We start from the raw sequence: 23,827 nt of genomic DNA, 5'->3' as shown, positions 1-23,827 counted from the left end.
GACCTGGAAACTGGTATTCAAAAAAATTCCCTGCGACAGCGCTGTGTAGCAAGCTCTGAAGTGCTTTTATCTCAGAGCATCTCTGAGAGAAGAAAAAGCACATGGAGAAATTAGTACCCAGGATCCTCCAAAGTCACACAGCAGCTCAGGGCAGAGCTGTAACCAGACACCACCTTACACACCATCTGACCTTATGGGTTTGGTTATCCCAGCTTCATCCCTTCCCAGCTGTGTGATCTTGGGCAACTGACTCGACATCTCTGGGCCTCAGAAAAATTGGACAATGGGGTCTCCTTTTCAGAAGGGCGTGGCCAGTTCAGATGAATGTATACAAAGAGCTCTCAGCAGGCACTCAGTACAAGAGAATTTGATACGCCCGGCACAGAGTAGGTGCTCAATGCGCGGGGCTGCCACCACAAGGCTCAGTTCCAGCAGAAGAAGGCAGAGGCAGGATCCCTCGCAGACTAGGCGGGCAGGGGGCATGGGCTCTCGGGAAGTCGGGACCAAGCTGGGCAGGCCCTGTGATATTTTTAACACACTTCTGGCCTCAGTGGGAAGAAGAGCAAAGGCCGGAGCCCTGGCTGCTCGCCCCAAGAGACACTAAATCCGACTGCTGCTATGGGAAGCTCCTGAGGGCAGACCCAGAGTCCCTCCATACTCTGGCTTCTACCTGCAAATTAGATAATTGCCCAGTACTATCCCTCTACTTCCATGGGAAGGGTAAACACCCCTGTCCCATCAACCTTGGTCTTGTCCATGTAACCTGCTTTGGCCTCATGGTGGGTAGGGAATTAAAACTGGCTCTGACTTCAGGCTTAGCCATGAGACTTGCCAATGGGATTAGTGGATGTGACTTGAACAGAGGTTTGAAATAAGCTTGCATGGGGGGGTTGCCCTCCTGTGTGTCCACCTTTCACCTGGAGAAGAGCAAGTCTAAAATAGCCATGGAGGTCCATGAAGGATGAGAGATAGGTGGAGCAGACCTGGACCCGCTGAGCACAGCCTAGATAAACCAAACCCCAGCCTATCTGTAGCTACATGAACGAGAAATAAACGCTCACTGTTGCCTGCCACTCACTGTGGAGTAATTTGTTACGTGGCATTATTTTTGGAAATAGCTGACTGATATAATGCCCTTCCAGCCCTATTTCTTTTTTTTATCCAAAAGCACTTATTTATTTATTTATTCACTCACTCACTCACTCACTGGCCGTGTGGCATGTGGGATCTTAGTTCCCCGACCAGGGATTGAACCTGTGCCCCCTGCAGTGGAAGCATGGAGTCTTAACCATTGGACTGCCAGGGAAGCCCCCCAGCCCTATTTCTTAATGGTCTTGTCACGTTTTCCATACTCTAGCTGGACTACAGATTCTATGAGGTCCACTGTTTCTCGCCTTCCAGCCCTTTATTCAAGCTGTTCCTTCTGCTTGGAAGGCTCTCCTCTAACCCAAAATGTCTCCACAAATGTCCAAACCCAACGTCTACTTTAAGTCTTGGAGAAAATGCTGCTTCCTCCACGAAGACATCCCTGATTGCCCCACGTGGACCTAAGGTTGCCCTCCTCTGAACTTTTATTAAAAGAATTGCTTTCAACTTTCATTATAGTAATCTGTGTCATCCGTGTCCTTTTCTCAAGTCCATCCCAGGCAGTGAGTGTCTTCAGGGCTGAATCTAAGCCTGTTTAATCGAAGCCTGAAGAGCAAAGGCATCGTTGAGATCTACTGAAGGATGCCCTCCGCCCACTGCCTCACACCTAGACGAGGAAGCCTCCAGGGAGCCAGTGACCTCACCAGAGGCTGTTCCTAATGTGGTGTGAGGTGTGGGGGGGTGTAAGGGGGCAGAGACCAACTCCATGGTGCTCTGAAATCCTGGCCCAGGGCAGACATCCAACCGAAGTTCACTTGTGGAATGTGAGATTCTCCTAAATGCCAACCACAGAGGTTAATAAGAACAGCTGCAGATAGTGCTTTGTGCCAGGCACCGTATTATACACATCTTTTTTAAACCTCGTGAAAACGCTATCATTGTCCCTCTTTTACAGATGAAGATTGAAATTTCAAGGAATTAAGTCACTTGCTCAATATTTATTCATTTACCCAAAAGCATATTTTGGAGTGCTCAGGATGTGCGTGGTGCTGGAGAATGGACGGTTCTGGTCCCCACCCTCAAGGAGCTGAAGGTCTGGTGGGGGAGAAAGACACCAACCGGGTGTCACACGGATGACACCGAGTTACTAAGGACCAAATGTGATAAAGGGAAAGAGAGCGGGTGTACAGTCAGGAGAGGGCGGCATTTGAGCTGAGGCCTGAAGGAAGACAGGAGGAAAGAGGGGGTCGGGCCAGGCAGATGCACAGCAAATAGAATGGAGCGGGGAAGTCTTGGCCTGTTTGTGGAGCAGAGAGGTGGTGTGGGGTGGTGAGAAAGGGAACATGGTGGGTGGTGACGGGGTGTGGAGGCAGACCACACAGGGCCTTGGCGGCTCGGGGAGGCTTGTGTGGATGGCTTAGGGAGACCCCCATCTGCCTGGTGTTTTAAAGTGATACTCAAGCTGCTGTGTGAAGTGTCCTGGAGGGAGACCCCACGTAGAGTAATTCAGGGAGCTACCCGTCTGGGTTGGTGAGAGCCCACTAGTCACTTAGGTTGGGTCGGAGGGAGGCAGGGAGCACCTGGGCCTGTGCTTTGGGGTCCCATGAAGGTGGCTGGAGGCGCCCCTAGCTGGTGGGGAGCTGGTTACCAGTCCAGGGGCAAGAAGAATTGACCAAGAGCACAGGGCACCATCAGCCAGTCGCCTCACTTCAGCCCCGCTGGGGGAGCCTCCAGCTGCCCTCTGGAAGCACCAGGGCCTCCCAGGCCCATGGATGCAAGGTCACAATGTCATCTTGGATATACGTGGTGGCCACACAGAGCTATGCATTGATCATGGCAAACAGCCTGTGGACCAGAGTCAAGAGGCACAGATGTGTGGCTGTGATAACAAGATGACTGATGATTACTGGAAAGGGGAAAAGCAAGGACATCAAAGAGGCCCTATTCACCCCAAGAAACATAAAGAGATGGCAGAGGCAGTGCCGGGAGAGCCTGGTACAGAGCTGCGCCCCAGCGGAGGGTCCTTCTAGTCGCTGGGATGGCTGAGCTGCAGGGAATGGGCCAGCAGAAAGGGCAGAGCCCTGGAGCCACACTTACTAGCTGCCTCAGTTTCCTTATCTGTACAATGGGGACAACCATACCCCATCCTGAGGGTTAGCGATCACACAGTGGATGCAGCAGCCGTTCCACGGCCAGCCTCAACTGAGACTGTGTGGAGGCAGATGGAAGCACCTCTTTAAAAAGCTTCCCAGCAACCCTATGAGGAGGGTGCAATTTGTGTTGCTCTTTTCCAGATGGGGAAACTGAGGCTGAGAGAGGTCAAATTTGCCAAGGTGATGAATGGGGGAGCCAGGATTCAACTCAGGCCGGCTGCCTCGGAGGCTCCGCATTTCACTGCTGTGCCATCCTGCTCCTGTGCAATTTCTGGGAACTTGGCCAGGTTCAGAGGGTCTGAGAGGGCCCCAGGGAGGTGCCCACAACCACAAGACCCCCAGGCCATCTCCTCAGGGTCCGGCAGCACCTTCCACCCGTGGGCTGGAGCAGTGCCCCTCTATAGCAGGTACCACCTATGTGAGAGGAGCTGGTGCCTCTCCCCACAGGAGCCCCGCCCGTGATGCTCAGCCTCCAGGAAGCCTTCCCAATCCCCTCAAGGGAGTGACGCTTCCTCCCTGCACCATTCTGGGTCCCACTGCTGATCACTTGGCCAGGCCAACTCACAGGAGGGTCTGTGTTGCTCTGTCTCTCTCACAGGCAGGAGCCTGGAAGGCAGAGATCTTTTCATATTCATCTCGGAATCATCTACGATGCTGGGCGCTCGGTAGGGTCTGAGTAAACGTATATGGAGTTAATCTGGAGAGAGAACTGAGAAGGAGCCCGAGCAAGCATGAGCAGAGGCCAGAGCAGCTCTGGCCCTCTCCCCATCAGGCCCACGATGGCCCCACCCGATTCACCGTCAGAATGCAGGGAAGAACAGGAGGGTGACCTGCCCTCCTCTACAGACCAGGGACCTCCCCTTTCCTTAATCCATAGGCCCCTTCCAGAAACTGATAGAAGCCGCCCCGACCCTCCCCTAACTGAAAGGACACGTGCATGCACTTTACACAGAAACTAACACAGGCTTCCCATTGGCAGACCTACCTGTGTTGACCACCTAACTTAGATGGGGGATCTCTGGGCAGATTTTTATTTCCTACAGAGGATGAGGTGAGGAATTTATTTTGGAGCCAGGGAGACGTAGAACAAAATCCTACCTCACTGTTCCTAGCTGTGTGATCTCTGGTTAGCTACTTTACTCACATAAGCCTCAACATCCTCATCTGTGAAATGGGGATAATGTCAGATAATGCATATTATTAGAGAGACTGCACTAATAGGTGGACAGGGAAGGTGTTTTTTTTCTTTAAATGTAAATGGGTCACAGGAGGTGCCTCTGAGTCACCTTTCATTTAATTTTATTTGACTTTTTTAATAGGCAGACGTGACAGTGGAAAAAGCACAGGCTTCTAGTCAAAATGTTTGACCGCTGGTTCTATATATTACCAGTTGTGTGGTCACAACCATGTTGCTTAAGCTCTCTGAGCCATGAGTCTGCATCTGTCAAAAGGGACTAATAACACCCCGCTTGAAGGTGTGGGTGGCTTGGATGTGGCACAGAGTCTGGCAGAAAGAGGGAGCACAAGGGAAGGGTCTGTGCATGGGCTGAACAGGGAGAGGCCCCTCACCCACCTTCCCACGTCCACCCACTCCTCATCCCTAGCATGACAGCTCTGAGCATGTTTCCTGGATGAGAACTGCCTCTGATTTAGATCTGGGGGCCTATGCAATTCACAAATGTAGCAAACGTGCTGCGCCCCAGAAGACAGCTCCCTCTGCTTCAGAGAAAACACACAGTTCAATTTCCTAAAGATCGAACCCCAGGAAGCCTTTCACTGCTGTCCCAGCGAGAGCAGTTCTCAGAACTTGGGAGGTGCCACCCTCGTGCGACTAAACAATTAAAGCCCAAGTATTTGTCATTCTCAGCAAAGGTCTGTGAGGATGACTGAGAAAATGAAAAAGAATCTGATTTCAGCAGCACAGTTTTCAGAAATATATGGTAATCCACTTTTGTCAATTCACGGAAGGCACAGCTCAAATCATTAAAAAGCCATCGCACTTAATCATGCATGGAGAAGGCTGGGCTGTGCCTCTCAGATCATTTTCAAATGGTTTCAGGTTAACTTTCAAAAACTGACAGGCAAGCAGGGAGGGGATTATGACAGATGATAATCTGAGGAATTTCTGGTTCTGGTTCTCGGAGGATAAGGAGTTTATTCGAGAGAAAAGTGCCACCCAGACCTCGGCATGGTGGCAATGGTGAGGGAAATTCCAGGATGATCAGCTGGGACTTCTGCCCTCAGGGAGTCTGCAGCTGCTTTCTCAGGATGACAGCGGATTCAGAGCACACTATTAAGTAAGCAAATAATTGTGATGGATTGTGACAGGTGCTAATAAAAGGTGGACGTTTACCCAGTGATTAAGTCTCAGCTGCGAACATAGAGACCTGGGTTTGGAATTTGTCTTTGCCACCCACTGTGTGACCTCACGCAGGTTTCTGAACCTCTCAGAGACTTGGGCTCCTCATCTATAAAGTGGGATGGCCAGCTCATAGGCTTGGGGGGTTATGTATGAGTTCATTCCCATAAAGCCTTTCACGTAGTACCTGGCACACATTGAGCTCTCAGTCAATGCTGGCTAAGCAGCTAATTCTGCTGAAGGAAGCCTCACAGATGACCTCTGATTGGGATCAAGAAGGACAAGCAGGAGTCTGCAGGGTGGAGAGTTGGAGGAAGAACATTCCAGGCAGAGGGCACAGCACGTGCAAAGGCCCTGAGGTGAGGGGTTGGCCAGGGAGGAGCACAGGGTACGTGGGGAGGGGGACGAGAGAGGGAATGCTGCAAGCTGCGCTGGAGTCCTCCTGTGAAGGTCGGTGAATGCCAGGCTGAGGAGTTTGGACTTTATTGAAGGCTGGGGCAGTGTCTGTGAACTCAAAGGGTCAGGAACATCCTGTGTCTTCTTCCAGGTCTTAGTACATGTTGGTCACTTGTTGACTTTTAAGTGACCACCTCCCATCAAACTCTGATCCAGGGTCCCCAGCCTTTGTTTAAGGAAAACACCCTCTATTAGGTCCAGCAAAGACCATGTTCCCCTTCTAAGGAAGGCAGAGCCGTTGTGGGGAAACTACTATACCTAGTCAGGAACTGCATTGCCCACCCTCCTTGCATTTAGGTGGGGCCCTACGAGCAAGTTCTGGCCAAGGGAGTATGGGTATAATTTACATACATTTTGAGGCCTGGTCCATAAAACCCCCTGTGGGACCCTCCAAGGCTGAGGTGACCTTGGGAGTCACAATCTGAAGATGATGGAAGCTCCATCACCCTGGGTCCCCGAGTGACTGTGATGAGCAAAGCTCCCTCCTCCTCCCATCAATTTGACTTTACATGAGCAAGAAGTAAACGTCTGTTCTCAATCCATAAAAAGGTCTCTGGGTTTATCTGTTATAGCATCTAGCATTACCTTAAATAAATACACCCATTGTACAGAATGACCTCGGGCATGTTATTTCGCCTCTCTGGGCCTCAGTTTCTCTAATGCAGATTTTCGTGAAGGGCTAATAAGATGACAAATGTGAGTGGTGCTTTGCAAGCAGGGAAGGCTACAGAGATGCCATTCACTGCTGGTGTTGTGGCTTTGGTCTCCCCGAGAGCCCGAAGGGGAGTGGACTTTGTACAGCCCCTGCTGAGGCAGGGGGAGTGCAGCCAAGGTCTTGGAGAAGCTCCAGGCAAGGGGTCCAGATCTATCAGCAGATCCTGACTCAGATTGGAGACCCTCACTCCAGACTTTAGTTCTGCCGCTTGGCAGAGATGCTGCCCAAAGGGCTGAGCCCCCTGGGGGAGGGACTGGGTCCTGGCTTCTGTCTCCTGGTGGCTCCCCTGGGAAGGAGTTGGCCCTGCCTCCCTGATAACTTGATCCAGCCTCTCACAACTCATTAACAGGAAATTGCATGCCCTGCCAGGGAGATGCACGTCTGATTTTTCAGACATGTCAGGTAGACACTATTATCAAAACCTTGTCATTTCTCTGCATAGCCCCACATCCTCCTGCTCTGGGGTCCTCCTGCCAGGTTCTGTGCTTGGGGCACACGCTTGCTCTCTCTGGAGATTTGAGAACCTCGTGCGGTTCACAGTTCCGCCAGCCAGTCTGGCAGGGAGCAGGGGTTCAGGATGGAAGCCCGCACTGGTAGCTGAGGCTCACCCTGCACTCCACCCCTAAGCAGTCCTGCACTCCCAGCCCAGCACTGGTGCTGAGACCCCATAAGAAGACAGGAGGAAGGCCTGAGCGGTATGTGAAGTGCTGAGCTGGATCTGAGCAACGACAACTTTAACAGGATCCTGGTCATTATATGTCCTTCTGCTGAGAGGGTTTCCTCACCCATAGCTTAGAGGTAGGGATGGAGAATGCCCCACCCTCAGCCTCTGGAGCCTGGATTCAGGGGCAGGGCCACCTCATCCTGTACACATGGTCCCGCGGCCCCGTTCTTAGGCAGGTGGTTGCAGACACCGACCTCCTCTGTCTCCTGTGCTCTCACTTTGCCCAATGTCCACTTGCCAGTGCTAGCTGGGGACATGAGAGGGGCTCTCGAATCACCTGACAGTAAAAACCATCAACACCCTGGGCCAGGCTCTATGGAGAGACAGAGAAGAATCAAAAAAAATAAGGACAAAAAGCATCAGCTTCCACAGTCTTTCACACAATAATTAATTTGTCTGAGCCTCACGCCCACCCTTACGGGTGCCATCACCCTTATTCCACTGAGGAGGAAACTGAAGCTCATGGAGATTAAACCACTGGTGCTCAAGGTAACCCAGCCAGTGCACTAGGCAGTAATCTGAGCTGCACCCTATAAACGTCCCATAATAATCACGGTCACTTGGCTAGTAGGTCCTACATACCAAGCACCAAACCGAGCATTTTGTCAACTCTCCAGCAGAGGTTATAGTATTTCCATTTTCAGATGACATCTGGAGGCTCAGAGAGGTTAAGCAACTTGCCCAAGGTCACACAGCAAGTAAGCAGTAACCATAGCCTTAATGCCTACAGTGTTGGTGCTCTCTCCCAATACCAGTTGCCTCGCCAGCGAGAAGGGTCCCACTTAGGGAGGGCAGGGAAAGAGGCTACCAGATCCTATCAAGTGAAACAAGCAGATAAAATTGCACACATGCTGGTCACCACTCCATTAAAAACTCAAGCGTGCATGGATCAGATGGGATGGGATCTGGTAGACAGTTGGGTGGGCGTCTCAGAGTGAGGCGGGGCCTGGCAACTTCTGTTAGCTCATGGTCTTCCTTGGCTGTATTTTTCCTTGTAACGATGGCTGAAGGTAAAGGTGTATAGGAGCCAGGTGGGCACAGGTGTGGTGGCTCATCGTTTCCTTGGCCCTGGCAGCAGGAGGGCCTCCCTCCCTCTCCCAGGTGCAGGAGCCACCTGGCCAGGTAACCTCTCCACCCCACTGCATTCCAGACAGCCTTCAGTCTCAGGCAGAGATCCAAGCAAACCAGCGACCACTGCCCTGAGCACGTACAGCTTTTGAAATAGTGAGGACTTGCAGGAGAGGGACTGCAGCAGCAGCTATAGCCCAGGCAGTGTTAGAGAGGCCCCCATGCCTGCAGTCCTCCCACCACAGAGGCCAAGGCCAAGGAGCTGGTCTCCAACTACCCTCTAAAAGGCCCTGTGTGACGTAGCTCCCGCCCTCCTGGGCAGCTTAGTACCCACCTCTCCTTTCATGCTATCGTCACACTCAGTTCAGCATACTCCACCGCCGTACCTCTGCCCAGGCTGTCAGCCCTCCTGTTCCACCTGCCTATTCTTCAGCTGTAGAACCCAAGTCTGTTGTTCTTAGTTGTCCTGAATCCACCCCCCAGCTTTCAGACTGTTCAGAGTCTCCCACCAAAGTCATGTATCCTAAACTTCTGTTAAAACAAACACTTCAGGGCTTCCCTGGTGGCGCAGTGGTTGGAAGTCCGCCTGCCGATGCAGGGAACATGGGTGCGTGCCCCGGTCCGGGAAGGTCCCACATGCCGCGGAGCGGCTGGGCCCGTGAGCCATGGCCGCTGAGCCTGTGCGTCCGGAGCCTGTGCTCCGCAACGGGAGAGGCCGCGACAGTGAGAGGCCCGCATACCGCAAAAAAAAACAAAAAAACCCGAACACTTCAGGAGAATTCTTCTAGAACTCCTTCTGAAAGGCAGAGTGGGGTGGAGAAGGAGGATGGGGCGGGGAGAGGGGCACTGGAAGGTGAGATGGGATGGCCTGAGGACACAGTGCACACCTGTGCTCTGGGGGGCCGCAGGAGGGCCTAGGAAGCCCCCGGCGGCTTTGCCCTAATCTGCCTCTACAACAGTTCCCGGGCTCTCACTCCACCGTGCCCTTGCACATGCTGTGCACTCCGCCTAGAAGGCAGTTCTACTCTTCTCTGCCTGGGCAGCTCTAGCCCATCCTTCAAGGCCCAGTTGGATACTACCTGCTCTGTGAAGCTCCAGAGGTAGAGTCAGCTGCTCCTTCCTTCGTATTTCCAGCACTGCGTATCTCACAATCACATGTGGATACTTTCCTCTAGGAGGAGAACTCTTTGGGCCAAGGGACATGGCCAATTCACCTCTGCATCTCTGGCAGCAGCCCAGAACTGGCCTAGAAATGCCTCCTGAATGACTGAATGAATGAGCCTCCGTCTCTAAGATGCCTAACTCCCCACTTCCTGCTGGGCGTTCCTCTCCAGTCCGGAGAGAAGCAAACTGCGCCCTTTGTCTTCCACCACGTTGGTACTGACCAGAGTTGGATTTTAATGGTGCTTGGACAAAAGGCGGCACCCACATCCATTTTCCTTGGCTAATTACATTTCCCAATTGAAATACTTATCTCTGGGCTGGTGTTAAAGACATAATCAGTTTCCAGAATGGATTCAGAAGAGGTGAGAAGCAAGAAAATAATTAAGCTAACTCCTGATTGAATCAAATAATTAAGCAGATTAAATCAGTTGCCTGTGATCTACAGCCCAGCCCAAGCCTGGGGAGTGCATTTCTCTATCGGAGAGATCATTCCTGATTGTTTTAAAGATGGAGAGCATTTCCTCTGAGTAGTGAGTAAAGGACTGACTCTTTCAACTGAATACAAGTCAGGGTAGCAGGACCCCAGCTTCGTGGTTTAGGCGAAGTATTGTGGGTTTAGTAGAAGAAAGCTTGAAGGTGGGGCGCGCTCTGTTCCAGAGCCATACCTGCACACCCATGGCACAGAGGCTGCATTGATGCCCTGGTTTCTCACTTCTCCCTGTGTCCATGCCCTCTGCCCCTCTGAGCAGGGTTTCCTGCCCTGTCCGCTTACTCTGGCCTCAGCCATGTGGCTAACTTTAGCCAATGACAGCAAATGTGATGTAAGCAGAGGCTGGCTTTCTTGCCCCTTTGCCATCAACATGAGAACATCCTGGGACTAGACGACTGAAAACGAGAGACATGTGGAGTAGAGCTGAACTGACCAGTTGTCCCAGTTGTCCAAGGGTCTCCTAGGTCAGCTCACAGTCAGCCGCCCCCAGTCAAGATCAGCAGAGTCACTTAGCCGACCCAGCCTGGAGCTGCTAAACCCTGAAGACTCCCAGGCTAAATAAAAACTTAGTGTTACATGCCAGTGAGGTTTCTGGGTATGTGTTTTGCAGTATCATTGTGGCAACAGATAACTGAGACAGTATCCCTCAGCCTGGACTGGCCTATTCTCCAGCCCCAGCCTCTAGAAGGTACCCTCTACCCTCAGCCACGCATCACTTAGAACCCTGGTATTTGAACAGTAAATATTAGATGAGTAAAAAACCTAATCTAATCCTCACCAAGGCTCCTGGGCAGCTGTCAGGAAAGGGATCACCTGCCCCATTTTATAGATGATGATGCCAAGGCTCAGGGAACCAAGCAGTTAGAAGAGCAAGAGATTACGGTTAAGGAGAGCGAGTTAGATGAATGCAGTAGCCCCGATTTCTACCCCCCACGCCAAAACTCCACTGAAACAACAGTATGAGATTTTTTTTTAAGCATCAATTCAGAAGGACAAAACAAACAGAGGAGAGGCAAGAGCAACAGTCTTGGCCTCTATTAAGGAGAGAGACATTGTAGCACTGACTTAGCGAAGCCAGGGAAGCAGAATCAAAGCCAAGATGCTGAAAGCACACGCGTTCAGGTCACACCAGAGAACCGCACAGGGTCTGCAATGGGTGGCAACACCAGGCACCTCTGGAAGGATTTATTGAAAGTCAGCCTTAAAGGCAGTAAGACCCCTTTTCTTTTATGTCTACCCAGCCACGAAAATGTCTCCCTCTCGTCCCAGCAGAAAACTAGGGGTTGAGACTTGGGAGGGAGTAAGACAGAAGGCCTCTGGACTGTGGGAGACCTGGCAGAGGCAGGGGCACCATCCCGAGAGCATGGGGGTTAGGGAAAGGTTTCTGGACTGCCCCACATTGTCCTCCAGCCCTCTGCCCACCTGGCTCTGGGCAAGCGGAGGCCAGGAATTCACTTTCAGATAGGAGAATGGAAACATCTTCAATGCAGACTCTGACCAGCCGTAGAAAGCAAAAACCGGCGTACATCCAGAGTTCCCTGTCGCATCACCCTGCAGTGAGGCATCAGCCAACAAAACCCATTCACCACATTGGGGGGTGGGGTGAGTGGGCGTGGGGCACACTGGAGCCCCAACCATCTTCTTTTCTGGCCCCCATTTAACATGCACACAGCCAAGGATCCTCAGACATTTGAGAGAAAACTCACATGTGCGATAGGCATACATATACCCAAACAATCAGGAAAAGTATATTTAGAGGACGCAGAGGCTCTGCAGGAAGAAGAAAACTACAAAAAAAATATCCTCAGAGAGACAAAAGAAAATGTTGCACCCATGAGACAAGATCAGGATGCTCAAAAAAGAACATTCAGGAAGTAAAACAGAACTCTTGTTAATTAATACACAGTCTGACAGAAGAAGAAAAAAAAAACCTACAGAAGAGCTGGATGATAAATTTGAGGAAATTTTCCAGAGTAGAACCAAAGAGAGAGAGAAGAGGATGTGGAGCAACTGGAACTCTCAAACACTGCTGGTGGGGATGGAGAATGGTACACCCACTTTGAAAAAAGACAGTTAGGTAGTTTCTTACAAAGTTAACCATACACTTAACACATGACCCAACAGTTTCACTCCTGGGTGTACACACAAGAGAAATGAAAACATACATCCACACAAAAACTTGTACATGATATACAAAACAGCATTATTTGTAATAGCCCCAAACTGGAAACAACCCAAATGTCCATCAACTGGTAAATGGAAAAAAACCAACTGTGGAATGGCTATACAATGGAATACTACTCAGCAATAAAAAGGCACAAACTATTATACATACGACAATGTGGATGAACTTTAAAAACATTATGTTAAGTGAAAGAACCTGACACAAGAGTACACACTGTATCATTCTATTTATAAGAGACTCTAGAAGGTTCAAACTAATCTAGAGTGACAGGAGGCAGATCAGTGATGGTCTGGGCCAGCAGTTGAAGAAGGATGAACTGTCAAGGGGCATGAGGGAACTTTCAGAGGTAAAAATATTCTGTATCTTGATTTTGGTGGTGGTTAATTTCTCAAAATGCATTGAAAGGTACACTTAAAACTGGGTGTCTTTTTTTTTTTTTGCGGTATGCGGGCCTCTCACTGTTGTGGCCTCTCCCGTTGCACAGCACAGGCTCCGGGCGCAGGCTCAGCGGCCATGGCTCACGGGCCTAGCCGCTCCGCGGCATGTGGGATCTTCCCGGACCGGGGCATGAACCCACGTCCCCTGCCTTCGCAGGCGGACTCTCAACCACTGTGCCACCAGGGAAGCCCTGGGTGCCTTTTATTGTAAGAAATTATACATCAATATAGTTTATTTGAAAGTGAAAAGAAAAAGATAGTGCTATTGATTCAACTGGGGTTAAAATCAAGGAGGTTTCATGGAGGAGGCAGTGTGTAGCTTGGTTTTTAAAAATGAACTTGAGAGACATATGGAAGAAAAGGCAGGGACCTGTCAAGCAGAGCAAACAGTATAAGTATGGTTGAGACTGCTAGTTGCCCCCTAATATCCATTCTCTCTTGATATCTATAGAAACAGAAGCCATAATTCTATCTGAGCACATGGCCATGAGAATAAAGACTACATTTCCCAGCCTCCCTTGCAGCTAGGAGTAGGCATGTGCACAAGTGCTGGCCAAGGGGATGTAAGTGGAAGTGGGGTGTGCAACTTCTGGAGAGTATGTTTAAAGTGAAGGGACATTCCTTCTCTTCCCCCTTTTCCCTTTCTGCTGGCTGAAATGTGGACATGATGACTGGAGCCAGAGCAGCCACCTTGGACCACAAGGTAGAAGCCACTACTGAGAATGAAGGGTGGACCCTGAGTCCCCAGTGAAGTGGAGTCACCACACCAGTCCTAGACTAACTACCTGGACTTGTAAGTGAGAAAGGGATAAGCTTCTCTTTTGTTTAAGCTATTGCTATTTTGGATTTTCTATTAGTTCCAGTAGAATCCAATCCTAAGTAATAAATTGGGCAAAGGTAAAGAGAGGTGACATGAACATGTCCCCAGTGTCACAGACTCCTGGACACCACCATCATGATTTGACTGTACTGCTTGAGGGCAGGGCCCTGGTGTTCCTTGTTTTTCTGTTTCCAGGGCTTGGAACTCAGCAGGTGCTCAGGAGAAACACTGAGTTGGCTGGAAGACCACGGCATGGCTGAAGCCCCAGCGTGATGTTATGGAATGAATGTTTGTGTGTCCCCAAAATTCATATGTTGAAACCCTAACCCCCCAGTGCAATAGTATTTGGAGATGGGGTTTTTAGGAAATAATTAGAGTGAGATGAGGTCATGAGGGTGGGGCCCTCTGATGGGATTAGTGCCCTTATACGAAGAGACACCAGAGAGCTGGTGCATTCTCTCTCTCTCCTCCTCCTCCACTCCCTTGCTCTCGCTCCACAAGTACACAAAGAAGTCACTCGAGATGTGAGCACACAGCAAGATGGTGACTGCCTACAAACCAAGAGAAGAGGCCTCAGAATGAAACCCACCTTGCCAGCACCTTGATGTAGGACTTCCCAGCCTCCAGAGCTGTGAGAAATAAATTTCTGTTGTTTAAGCCACCTGGCCTGTGGCATTTTATTATGGCCCTTGAGCAGACTAATAAACACAAGGTAGACTACGTGTTTGCTCTCTGAGGGCAAGGCCTAAGCCCTCCTGTTCATCCCCATAATCCTTGCACCTAGCTCCAGAAGGCTTGTTGTGGGATCTCAGGTATTTGCTGAAGGAAAGAATGAAAGACTGATGTAACAGAAACCCGAGGTTTCACAGGCCAGCATTTGCCGATCCTTTTGGTTAACAGGTCCCCAAACTGCTTTCTGGGGTACCTCCCCTCCTCCCTCACTTCTAGTCTATGCTCTTCTTGGGGTGGGACTGTCTAGATGCCCCACAGTGGGGATGAGTGATCTAGACGTCAGCCAATCCATACCTTTCATCCCTCTGGACATAAGGATATGTTAGGGACAGACAGAGCCACAGGCCCAATTAAAGCTTGTCAGAGCTAATCTTGGGACTTCAAGTGAACAATCTAGAAACAACCAAGAAAGTGGCACTAGCTCTTTTATACCACACACAAATTGAGTGGATGGAAGATAAAGTAGCTGTAGCCAAATTGCTATCATCAAGGAACAGCTGATCTGAGAATGAAGCCCACTGAGAGAGAGTACAGCACAGAGACAGAGAAGGAAGAATTGAGTCTTGGTGACTTCAATTCGATGCCTGGATCAAGCTGTGCCTGAAGTCCAATCCTAGTGATTTCAACTAAGTGATCTAATTAATGTTTTGGGGGGTTAAACCAAATGGGCTTGAGCCTTTGTCTCTTGCAACCCAGAGAGTACACACTAACACAATTGACCTTAAGGTCAATGTCACCCTTAAAATATGTCATCTTGGGAGCAGTGCTGCCATCTAATACAGGGACCAGGGCACTATCGGGTTACTGCATTAACTCCACTTCCTTTCAACTGTAGCTGACTCTGAGAACTTAAACAAGGTCTTGTTGATTCTTCCTGGTATGTGACATTGTAAACCAATCTCACGTTATCAGCATTGCAAAAATTCCCCTATAAAAACACAGGAGTCTAAAATGTTAATCTGGGAATTAGTGGACACTTATCTTCTTTTGGATCGGTATAATTTCCTCCCAGGATTTTTATCTGTTTTCTGAGCCACCTCATTTACCTAAGCTTTCAAAAGCTCACGCAAAACACATAATGCACTTCAGCTACAAAAATCAGTGCTTGAGGATGTGTTTTTACCAGGACTGCTACAGAAATTTTTCCCATTGCTTTTCAGAGGCCTCACTACCAAAATTTTTATTCATGAATAAGAGCCAGAATAGTCTCACTTATAAACAAAGCTTTTCCCTAATTATCAAATCAAGGAAAATACGTAATTAAAAAATATATATATATAGTTTTTTTATTTTTCAAGGGGAGATTTATAATAGTTTGGGCTTCAAACAACCCTCATCTTCCCTCCACCACCGAGACTGACTTTAATTAAAGACCATTTACCCTGGGAATGGATTGCTTGCTGCAATTTGTACTGAAGACACACATTTGCAGACAAATGGATTGCAGTCCTTAGATTTTGCTCAGATGACAAAAGAAGTGATTATGTTCCCTCGTCACTTCCTCACTCTGAAGGACTCTATTAAGAGAATAATTTGAACGGTCTCTCTGCTACTCTGCATTTTAAAGTGTGATCTATTTCAATGCCATCAACATTTTTCCCCTTTAAAAAATGAGTGATGTTTAAGAAAAAATGCCAGCTGGGTGTCTATTTGAGGAGGGGCTGCAGGAAATGAGAAGGTTTATATAACTCCCTCGGAAGCCCCAGTTGCTTGCAAGTGCATGGGTAACCTGTAGCTTTGTTTTGTGGCTACAAATAGCAGACAGAGATAATCTTAGCGCACAGGAGGAGACTAATCAAATCCACACACCAGCTCTGGACACCTAGTTCTATTTTTCCACTTCCTGGCTGCCCAGTGCCGGAGGGGTTTGGACGGGGCTGTCTGACTCTGGAGCCACGGAGTTTAAATGGAACTGTCAGGCCCTAAGCCTTCCTGATTCATATGTGGTCTGAAAAGAGGCCCATGGATCTGCTGAAGGAAGCCCAAACCGTAGGGAGGTCACTGGTGATAAAACAAGCCCAGGGGTGCCTTCTCCATGACCCCACGAACACCGGTGTGCTGTGTTATAATGCCTCACGCGTCTGTTATCCTGAAGGACTGAGGGTGCTTTGAGAGCACGGGCTAGTCTACCTCCTTAGAGCTTAGCTCACTATCTGGCACACAGTGGTGCTCAATAAATGCAGAGTGAGTAAAAACATGTCCTATAGTTCTGTCCGTTTGGAGCTGAGCTCAGCACCAACACTGACTGGGTACTTGGGCAATTTACCCCAAATCCAGGAAAGGCATATCTAGCCTTGGCCTGAGACGATGGGAATTCAACATCCTTCTTTCACTCTGATCCATGAACTATTTGATTTTAGAGATTTTAGAGCAGGGAGGAATCTGAGCGTGGTGGACTGCAAAAACATCTTGATTCTCCACCCTTCCCTGAAGCCATGCCTTTGGCAATGTGACTCAGCAGCTGCTTTCATCAAGAGGTGGAGTCCTTCTCCTCATCCCTTGTATCCTGGCTGGCCTTTTAACTTGCTTGGCCAACAGAACGTGAAGGGAGTAACGGTGTGCCTTCTGAGCCTTGGTCTTAAGAGGATATGCATGCTTCCACTTGTTCTTTTAGACCCTTGTCTCTGCCATGAGAAGAAGTTCAGGTCCACACGTAGCAAAGCTAGGTCATCCAACCAAGGCCATCCTAGACCTAAGGGCTCCCAGGTGACTCATCAGCTGACTACAGATGTATGAGTTAGCCTAGCCAAGACCCACAGACTCATGAGAAATAATAAATGGTTTTGTTTTAAGTCACTAAGTTTCAGGATGGTTTGTTACACAGCAATAGCTAACTGATACATAGAGCTCAGCATTCCAAACAAGCGGGCACCCTGAAGCCCAGAGGGGGAGAGAACTTTCCTAAAACCACATCTGCCAGTGACAAGAATCCACATATGGCAACCACTCACTCAGGGCCCTTCCAACTATACCAAACACTGATCTTTCTTTAAGTACCCATTTCTTTTCATCTTTCTAAGTCATCAGCGCTCGGGTTCTGAACAAAGGGCAGGGGCAGGTATGTGATGGTCACCGAGCAACCATAAAAAGGCAAAGTACACATCATTAGTTTCCAGCTCACTACCTCTGAGGTTCTAGAATCATGCTCCTAGGAAGCCATTGGGTTCCCACACATTGTAACCATCTGTTCTGCCATGAGAATCAAACCACAGTGGTCTTTTCCCAATTTGTAAAAAATTATGGAAATCAATAGGACTTTTAATATTAATAGTAATTTATAAAAGGCACTTAGAACAGCACTTGGCACACAGTAAGTGTTCAATAAATGTAAGTTACTATTATTGTTAAATTCTCCTCTCACACTTTTTTCTTAAACCTTTGGCGCCTCATACCATGTGTCAGTCAGCAGGCAAAACATATGGATAACAAGTCACAGCTAACATTCACTGAGCATCTGCGCAGGCCAGGCCTTCTACATAAGTCACTGAAGTTAACCGTCACATTTCTTTGAGGTACCAACCCCATCTTACAGATGAGGAAACCAAGGCTCAGTGAGATGAATTTGTCCAAGGTTAGTAAAGCTGGGAAGTGGCTAGACTCATACCCCAGCTGTCTGACGCAAGCCCGGGGCAGCACACACCATGATTATTCATCTCTGTTCTCTCTCATGCTTAGCCTAGAGTGAGGAATGAACAAAAGTACAGAGTGAATAAATACATTTCAAGAATTCGAAGAAGATAGTGTCTCCCTGCCCCACCCCAAGAAGGGCTGAAATTAAAAAGACTGACCATCCGGTCAGCACCGGTGAGGATGTGGAACAACTGGAACTCTCATGCACTGTCCCCCCAACCGCCAATCTCAGGCTCTCATACTTGAAAGGACATTTACTGTAACCAAGAGGTCAGGGCAGCAACCATGTCTGATTGACTGACACAACTAAAGAGCCTTACAGAGCCCTGGTGAAGTGCATGGGCTTCAGATTCCCATGTTCCTGGGCTCAGGAACATGCAAGTGTCCAAGCCCCAGGTGATGCTGAATGAGTAAGAAATTCACCAGGGACTTTCTTAGATACTTTCCAAGACAGTGGCTCTTTGGTACTGTCTGGGGATTGAACTCCCCACCACCCCAGTTCTAAGATCACATATGCCGTTGTCCAACATTTTACATTTAAAAAATAGTCATATGATTCTTCTTGTTTAATCCTTCCAACCCTAACCCTTTGAGGTTGGCCAGAGTTAGGAAATGGTATCCCCATTTTACAGATGAGGATACTGAGCTCTGAGAGGTAAATTTCTGACCTAGGATCACAGAGTCCTCCTGCCTGACTCAATCCAGTGTTCTTTCTACTATATACCTCACAAATAAGGTGGAGTGGGGAACAGAGAGATGGGGAGAGAGGGGGTTATAACTACAGTGCTCCTGGCACGAAGTTAGGTGCTTTTGTGTGCTATCACCACAGCCGGGTGAGATGGTATTATGCCCACGTTACACATGAGGAAACAAATTCAGGGAAGCTGAATGATTTGCCCAATGTGATGATAATAACAAATGGCAAAGCAAAATTCAAACCCAGGTTTTGAATCTCCACAGCAGTAGGCAGAGACCTACTTTCTAGAAACAGAGTTTATTGGGGTCCCAGTCTGGTGAGTGACAACAAATTAGCAGGATGTGACAATGCATAGTTCAGGCTTCGACTCCTAAAAGCAGCTCTCAGATGGGAGGCTAGAGCTGCTTCAGGCTGGGCAGCATCGGGGAATGTGAGCTAGTCTCTCAAAGGAACCACCTGGAAAGAAATGAACCATTTATGCTATTCCAGTAGGTTTGTTTTTTAAAAAACATACACGTTTTGAGGTCAAATAAAATGAGGCTGTAAGTCTGGAGGCATGAAAGGCTGTCCGGAATTACGGCTCCAGAACGTCTTGTTATCTCAGGCCATGGTCTTTGGGTTCTGCCCCAAAATACTTATTTCGACTGGAGACCTTCACCTCTTCTGCACTCTGGGGAAAATTCGTGTTACTGGTTTTGGGAAACAGGAAGAATCTGAGGTCTGCAGCACAGCTGTCACCAACCCCTGGGACACCTTTTCCATCGACCAAGCTCTGGCCCACCTGTTTACAGCATCCAATGCTTCACAGAGAAATGAACAAAAACAGCTTCTCTATAGTTGGTCTGAGACTTCTGACGTGGTCCATCCCAGTCACCCGCAGATAAGAAGCGGAAGCTGAGAGCCTGCATCGGGGCAGGGGCTGGAGGCCTCTTCCTTTCTGCTCCCAGCGCTTGTTTCCCAACATCTGCCTCTTAACAGTTTGTCGCTGTCTTCCCTGTGAGACACGAGCCATGTCAGACCGGGACCCAGGGCTGGCTTTTCTCTGAAATCTCTAGCATCGAATCCAATACTTGGAGCTCTGTAGGAGTTCCACAATGGCTCGTTGAATAAACCAATGAATGAATGAATGGTACGTCCTGTCCTGTGACTGCTTCCCTGTACCAGGGGCCTGGCTGGTGATGACGACTGTGATGATAATGATAAGGAGGGAGAGGCGAAGTTGTCGTTCAAGGTTACAGCAAAGTTCTGGGCAGGGAGAAGGGACGCTGACCGTTCCAACCTCAAAGACTGCAGTAGTTTTTCCCAGTTGGCCCACACCCTTTTGAAGCCCCCCAAATGCATTTTCTTCCCCAGATCAAGTTACTGCAGAGGCAAACCAATTCTCTGGTTAAGTAAAATGAACGTGAGCAGATTATCTATTGATTGTCATCCTCCCATGTTTTACGGATAAAGACCCCCTACCTGGACTCTGCATGGAGCACTGATAGGCCAACTGGCTATGTGATGGGAGGTCCAGAGGCCAGAGCCTTGAATGGGCTGATTTTAGCGCTTCAGAAATCTCTGCTGCGTGTGATGGCTTTCTACATTGGCATTTCCGCTCCCTGGGTTTTAAAGAATGAGAAATCTGTGGCTGATCACATATTCAGCAAACAAATGCACTTATTCGAAGACCTAAATTGCAGAAATAACTCGCGTGATTAGTTGAATGAATATGAGTCAGATCATCAGGCTCAATCTATGGATAAATCAGGAAGAGATAACTGGGCCCAGTGGAGGGCAAGCCCTCCCCCCATCAGTCTCTTCTGCTGGGCCAAGACACACTTTCCCTGCGAGGTGGCCAAGGTGGAATCCTTGAGCCTCTGCTCCTCAGAGACGCTCTGCCTTGTTCTGCTTATGTACCAGGCCCAGCCACACCCCAAGCCCCAGCTCCAAGGCAGAGCTTCAAGTTCCGAGGCAGCGGGACCTCTGATTACTCCCAAAGGGCAGATCCACTGACGATGAGCCAGCCCCAGTGAGGGACGTGAGAAGAGGGCCCTGGCCTCACTCCGGGCCCAGAAGCCTGTCCTCCTAGTGCTCACTGGTGAGTTCCTGCAAAACAGGCCTTCCCTTCTAGGCTCTGGCCTTGGATTTGCCCAGTCCAGCAGCATTCTCACCAAGCAAACCTCCATATCCCTTGCGCATGCCCGACTCTCCCAGAGTGGCCTCCGAGGATTCCCCCAGCCAGAGCCCGGGTCCCACATGGAACCTGCTCCCGGAGGAGCACAGAGCCTCTAAGCACAGCACACGCTCAGCCCGGCCATACCTCAGCCCAGCCTGCAGGCCGGCCAACCCTGCTGAGTTGTGCAGAGACCTCACAGCTTCCCTAAAGTGGGCCTCCAGTCACCTCATCTTCCTTGCTCTGGATGGCTCCCAAGAAGCTACCTCCCAGGGACAGAGAACCACATCTACATCATAGTGGCATGACAAAGACACCACCAGTTCTTCCTTTCCTGTTCCTATTATGCAATTGTGGGTGTGACAGGACTCCGAGAGGCCAGGCCTCAAGTATGGCAGTCACAGAGTAAAGAGCTGGAGGAGACAAAGTAGGGAAAAGGTACCTTTAAACCATTCAGTGGAAGGCCATGCAGACTTAAACTTTTCCATGAAAAGGAAAAGGATCAAAGAGCTTGGGTTCCAGTCCTGGCTCTGCAGTTTGCCAGCTGTGTGACCCTGGCCAAAGTACATAACCACTCTGGGCCTCAGTGTCCTCATCTGTAAAATGTAGATATTTCTGTATAGAATTATTTGTAGGATTCAATAAATAACATATTTAAAGCACTCAGTAGAGTGGCATGTGGTAAACAGTTGAACATGTTAGCTAGTTCTGTACTAAAAACTTATCTTAAGAAAACATTAGGACAAGTATGCAAAGATTAGGGAACTGAATTAGAAAGATTCTAGAATGGCAAAAAAAAAAAAATCAGAAATAACCTACATGTAAAGTAATAGGATAAGAAAAAAACACACAAAATGTATGTGTATATATATAATGTGTGTGAACATACACATTATATATATATATGTACACGTGTGTATATGTACATATATACACATATAGTCTGTCCATACAATAGACTACGACGTAGCCATTAAGTACGACAATATAGTTGTTTAGTGTTTAACAGCTTGAAAAGGTGATCACAAAATGCTGTTAAGTGAAAAAGCAGGTCACAAGACAGTATTTATCATATGATTCCATTTATTTAAAAATACATATTTATCTCTATTCATTTATATGGGGACATAACTGGAGAGACACACAAAACTATGGGTCACCTCTGAGTGATGGAACTTCGGGAGCCTTTCTTTCTGGTTCTTATTTGGAATTTCTAATTTCCCTACAATGGGCATACACTACATTTATTTATTTATTTATTTAAAGGAAAAAAGAGATGGAGTAATTTTAAGGGTAGAAAAGGATTTTCATACTCAGATAATTCCAACACGGATAAAAGGATTTGTTCAAACTTCATTACTCTCCAACTGAGAAGAGGCATGAAGAATGACAGCCTTAAGAGAGAAAATCCCACGTTTCAAGGTTTAGTGTCTGAGAAGAGTAGCTTAAAAATGAGAGCGTCTCCGGCCATCCTTATACGTCCTTCCCCATCGCTCAGTCCTTTGGGACACCAACCTTGAAAGTCAGCAACAAACCGGACACAGAATATGCCTCCCTGGCCAGGAACACAAAACTAGAGTATCAGAATGACAACGAATTTCTATTTTACCTTGCAAAGAGACGCTTCTCGCTGAGATGGGAAAATCTGGGGCACAAATCAGCTCTCTGGAAGGAGACATTTTCACAGGATCAGCTGGAGGTCGGGGGAAACTGCAAAGTCTAAACATTCATGTCATAACTTTGTCAGCTGTGTTGAAGTTGACAAGATGCTTACCCAGCACCTCAAGTCATACGCCAAATTGAAGTGGTTAAATGCGTAAGCTATAATAACCACTGAGATTCTATAGCAAGCCTGTGCCCAGCAGCCTGCCGGCCTCTGCTCTCCACACGGGGGGGCTGCACGGTGCCACTGCCCATGATCGGGTCTCAGGACAGGAGCAACTTGTTTGCTCACCTGCCCATTTCCAGCATCTGTATTGCGGCCCAGTGCTGGCACTGGATGTAAGGGTCAGTCAGAAGCTGTGCCTACCTTGAGGAAGCAGGTTATACTACAGAGCGTGTTCTTCAAAGAGAAAAACACAAATCCAATTTATTTCACAAAGGGAACATCTGGGGTTGGAGGCAAGAAGGAAGATAAAAGGGATGGATGGAGAGAGGCTGTCCTGCTACTCAGCCCTGGGAGAGAGACAGGGCCAAGGTCTCCTAGTGTCCTGGCTGGTTCTGACCATCAGAGAAGGGAGTGGGGATGTGCCGAAGGGGCAAGGAGCCGGGTCAGTGTGCCAGGCAGGGGTCTGCGGGGGGCTGGGCAGTGGGATGAACTCCAGTGGGGGAAGATGGGGCCCCACCAGTGCCCAAGGAGATGGACTCTTTGTGATGATAAAGCTCCTTTGAGGTTTTTCTTATCAAAAGCAGCCAAAATCCTCTCCCTGGCTCCACAGGAATGTGGGGCTGACATCCATCCACACCCCCAGCCCCTTCTCAACCACACTTCAGAAACAGTTCAAAGTTACACTGAGAATATCCTGTTACCTGGGGGTAGGATTAGTTCCCAAGTACCATGTGGCCAGAAGGGACCCCCTTTTCACAACCGCTTTGCCTACCATTTGCAAATGCCATGCTCACTGAACATCTGCTGGATGAAACCCCTAGACGTGCTGGACCCAGTCACACCATATGGCTGCTCTCCAGGCCACCACAGCCTTCCTGCTGAACTGGGGGCTGGTCTGCCACATCCAGTGAAGCGAGACCCCCCACCCAGGTGACAGACTCAGCATTCACAGTGGCGCAGGGGGCTTGCCCTTGCCAATGGCGCCACCTGGGCTAATGGGTCCGCAGGAGGGGGACTGATCACTTCAGGAACAATGTCCTTTAGGCCCAGGAAGGTCCAGTGGTTCCTAACCCGGCTCGTGTATCAGAACCACCAGTGGAGATTCTACTCTTAACACAGGTCCCTGGG

General features: G+C 48.9%; 1 protein-coding gene and 1 long non-coding RNA gene across 5 annotated transcripts in view; one reads left to right on the top strand and one right to left on the bottom strand.

The window, feature by feature from the left end:
* MAN1C1 (mannosidase alpha class 1C member 1) overlaps positions 1-23,827 on the bottom strand; it is a 132,396-nt gene that overhangs the window by 41,690 nt on the left and 66,879 nt on the right. The gene's annotated exons all lie outside the window — the stretch shown is intronic.
* The window catches only part of LOC137217774 (uncharacterized), a 55,359-nt gene that overhangs the window by 24,246 nt on the left and 7,286 nt on the right, over positions 1-23,827 (top strand). The window contains exon 3 of one of the 3 annotated variants that reach the window (XR_010940250.1): positions 13,515-15,174. The exons of 1 other annotated variant lie outside the window; for it this stretch is intronic. This is a non-coding gene — a long non-coding RNA (uncharacterized lncRNA). Of the gene's footprint in view, positions 1-1,636; positions 6,904-13,514; positions 15,175-23,827 lie in introns of those variants that run through there. One more of the 3 variants, XR_010940249.1, reaches the window with a different exon arrangement.

Source organism: Pseudorca crassidens, chromosome 2 (genome assembly GCF_039906515.1).
Source record: "Pseudorca crassidens isolate mPseCra1 chromosome 2, mPseCra1.hap1, whole genome shotgun sequence".
Taxonomy (NCBI): Eukaryota; Metazoa; Chordata; class Mammalia; order Artiodactyla; family Delphinidae; genus Pseudorca; species Pseudorca crassidens.
This window is presented reverse-complemented; position numbering and strand designations above follow the sequence as displayed.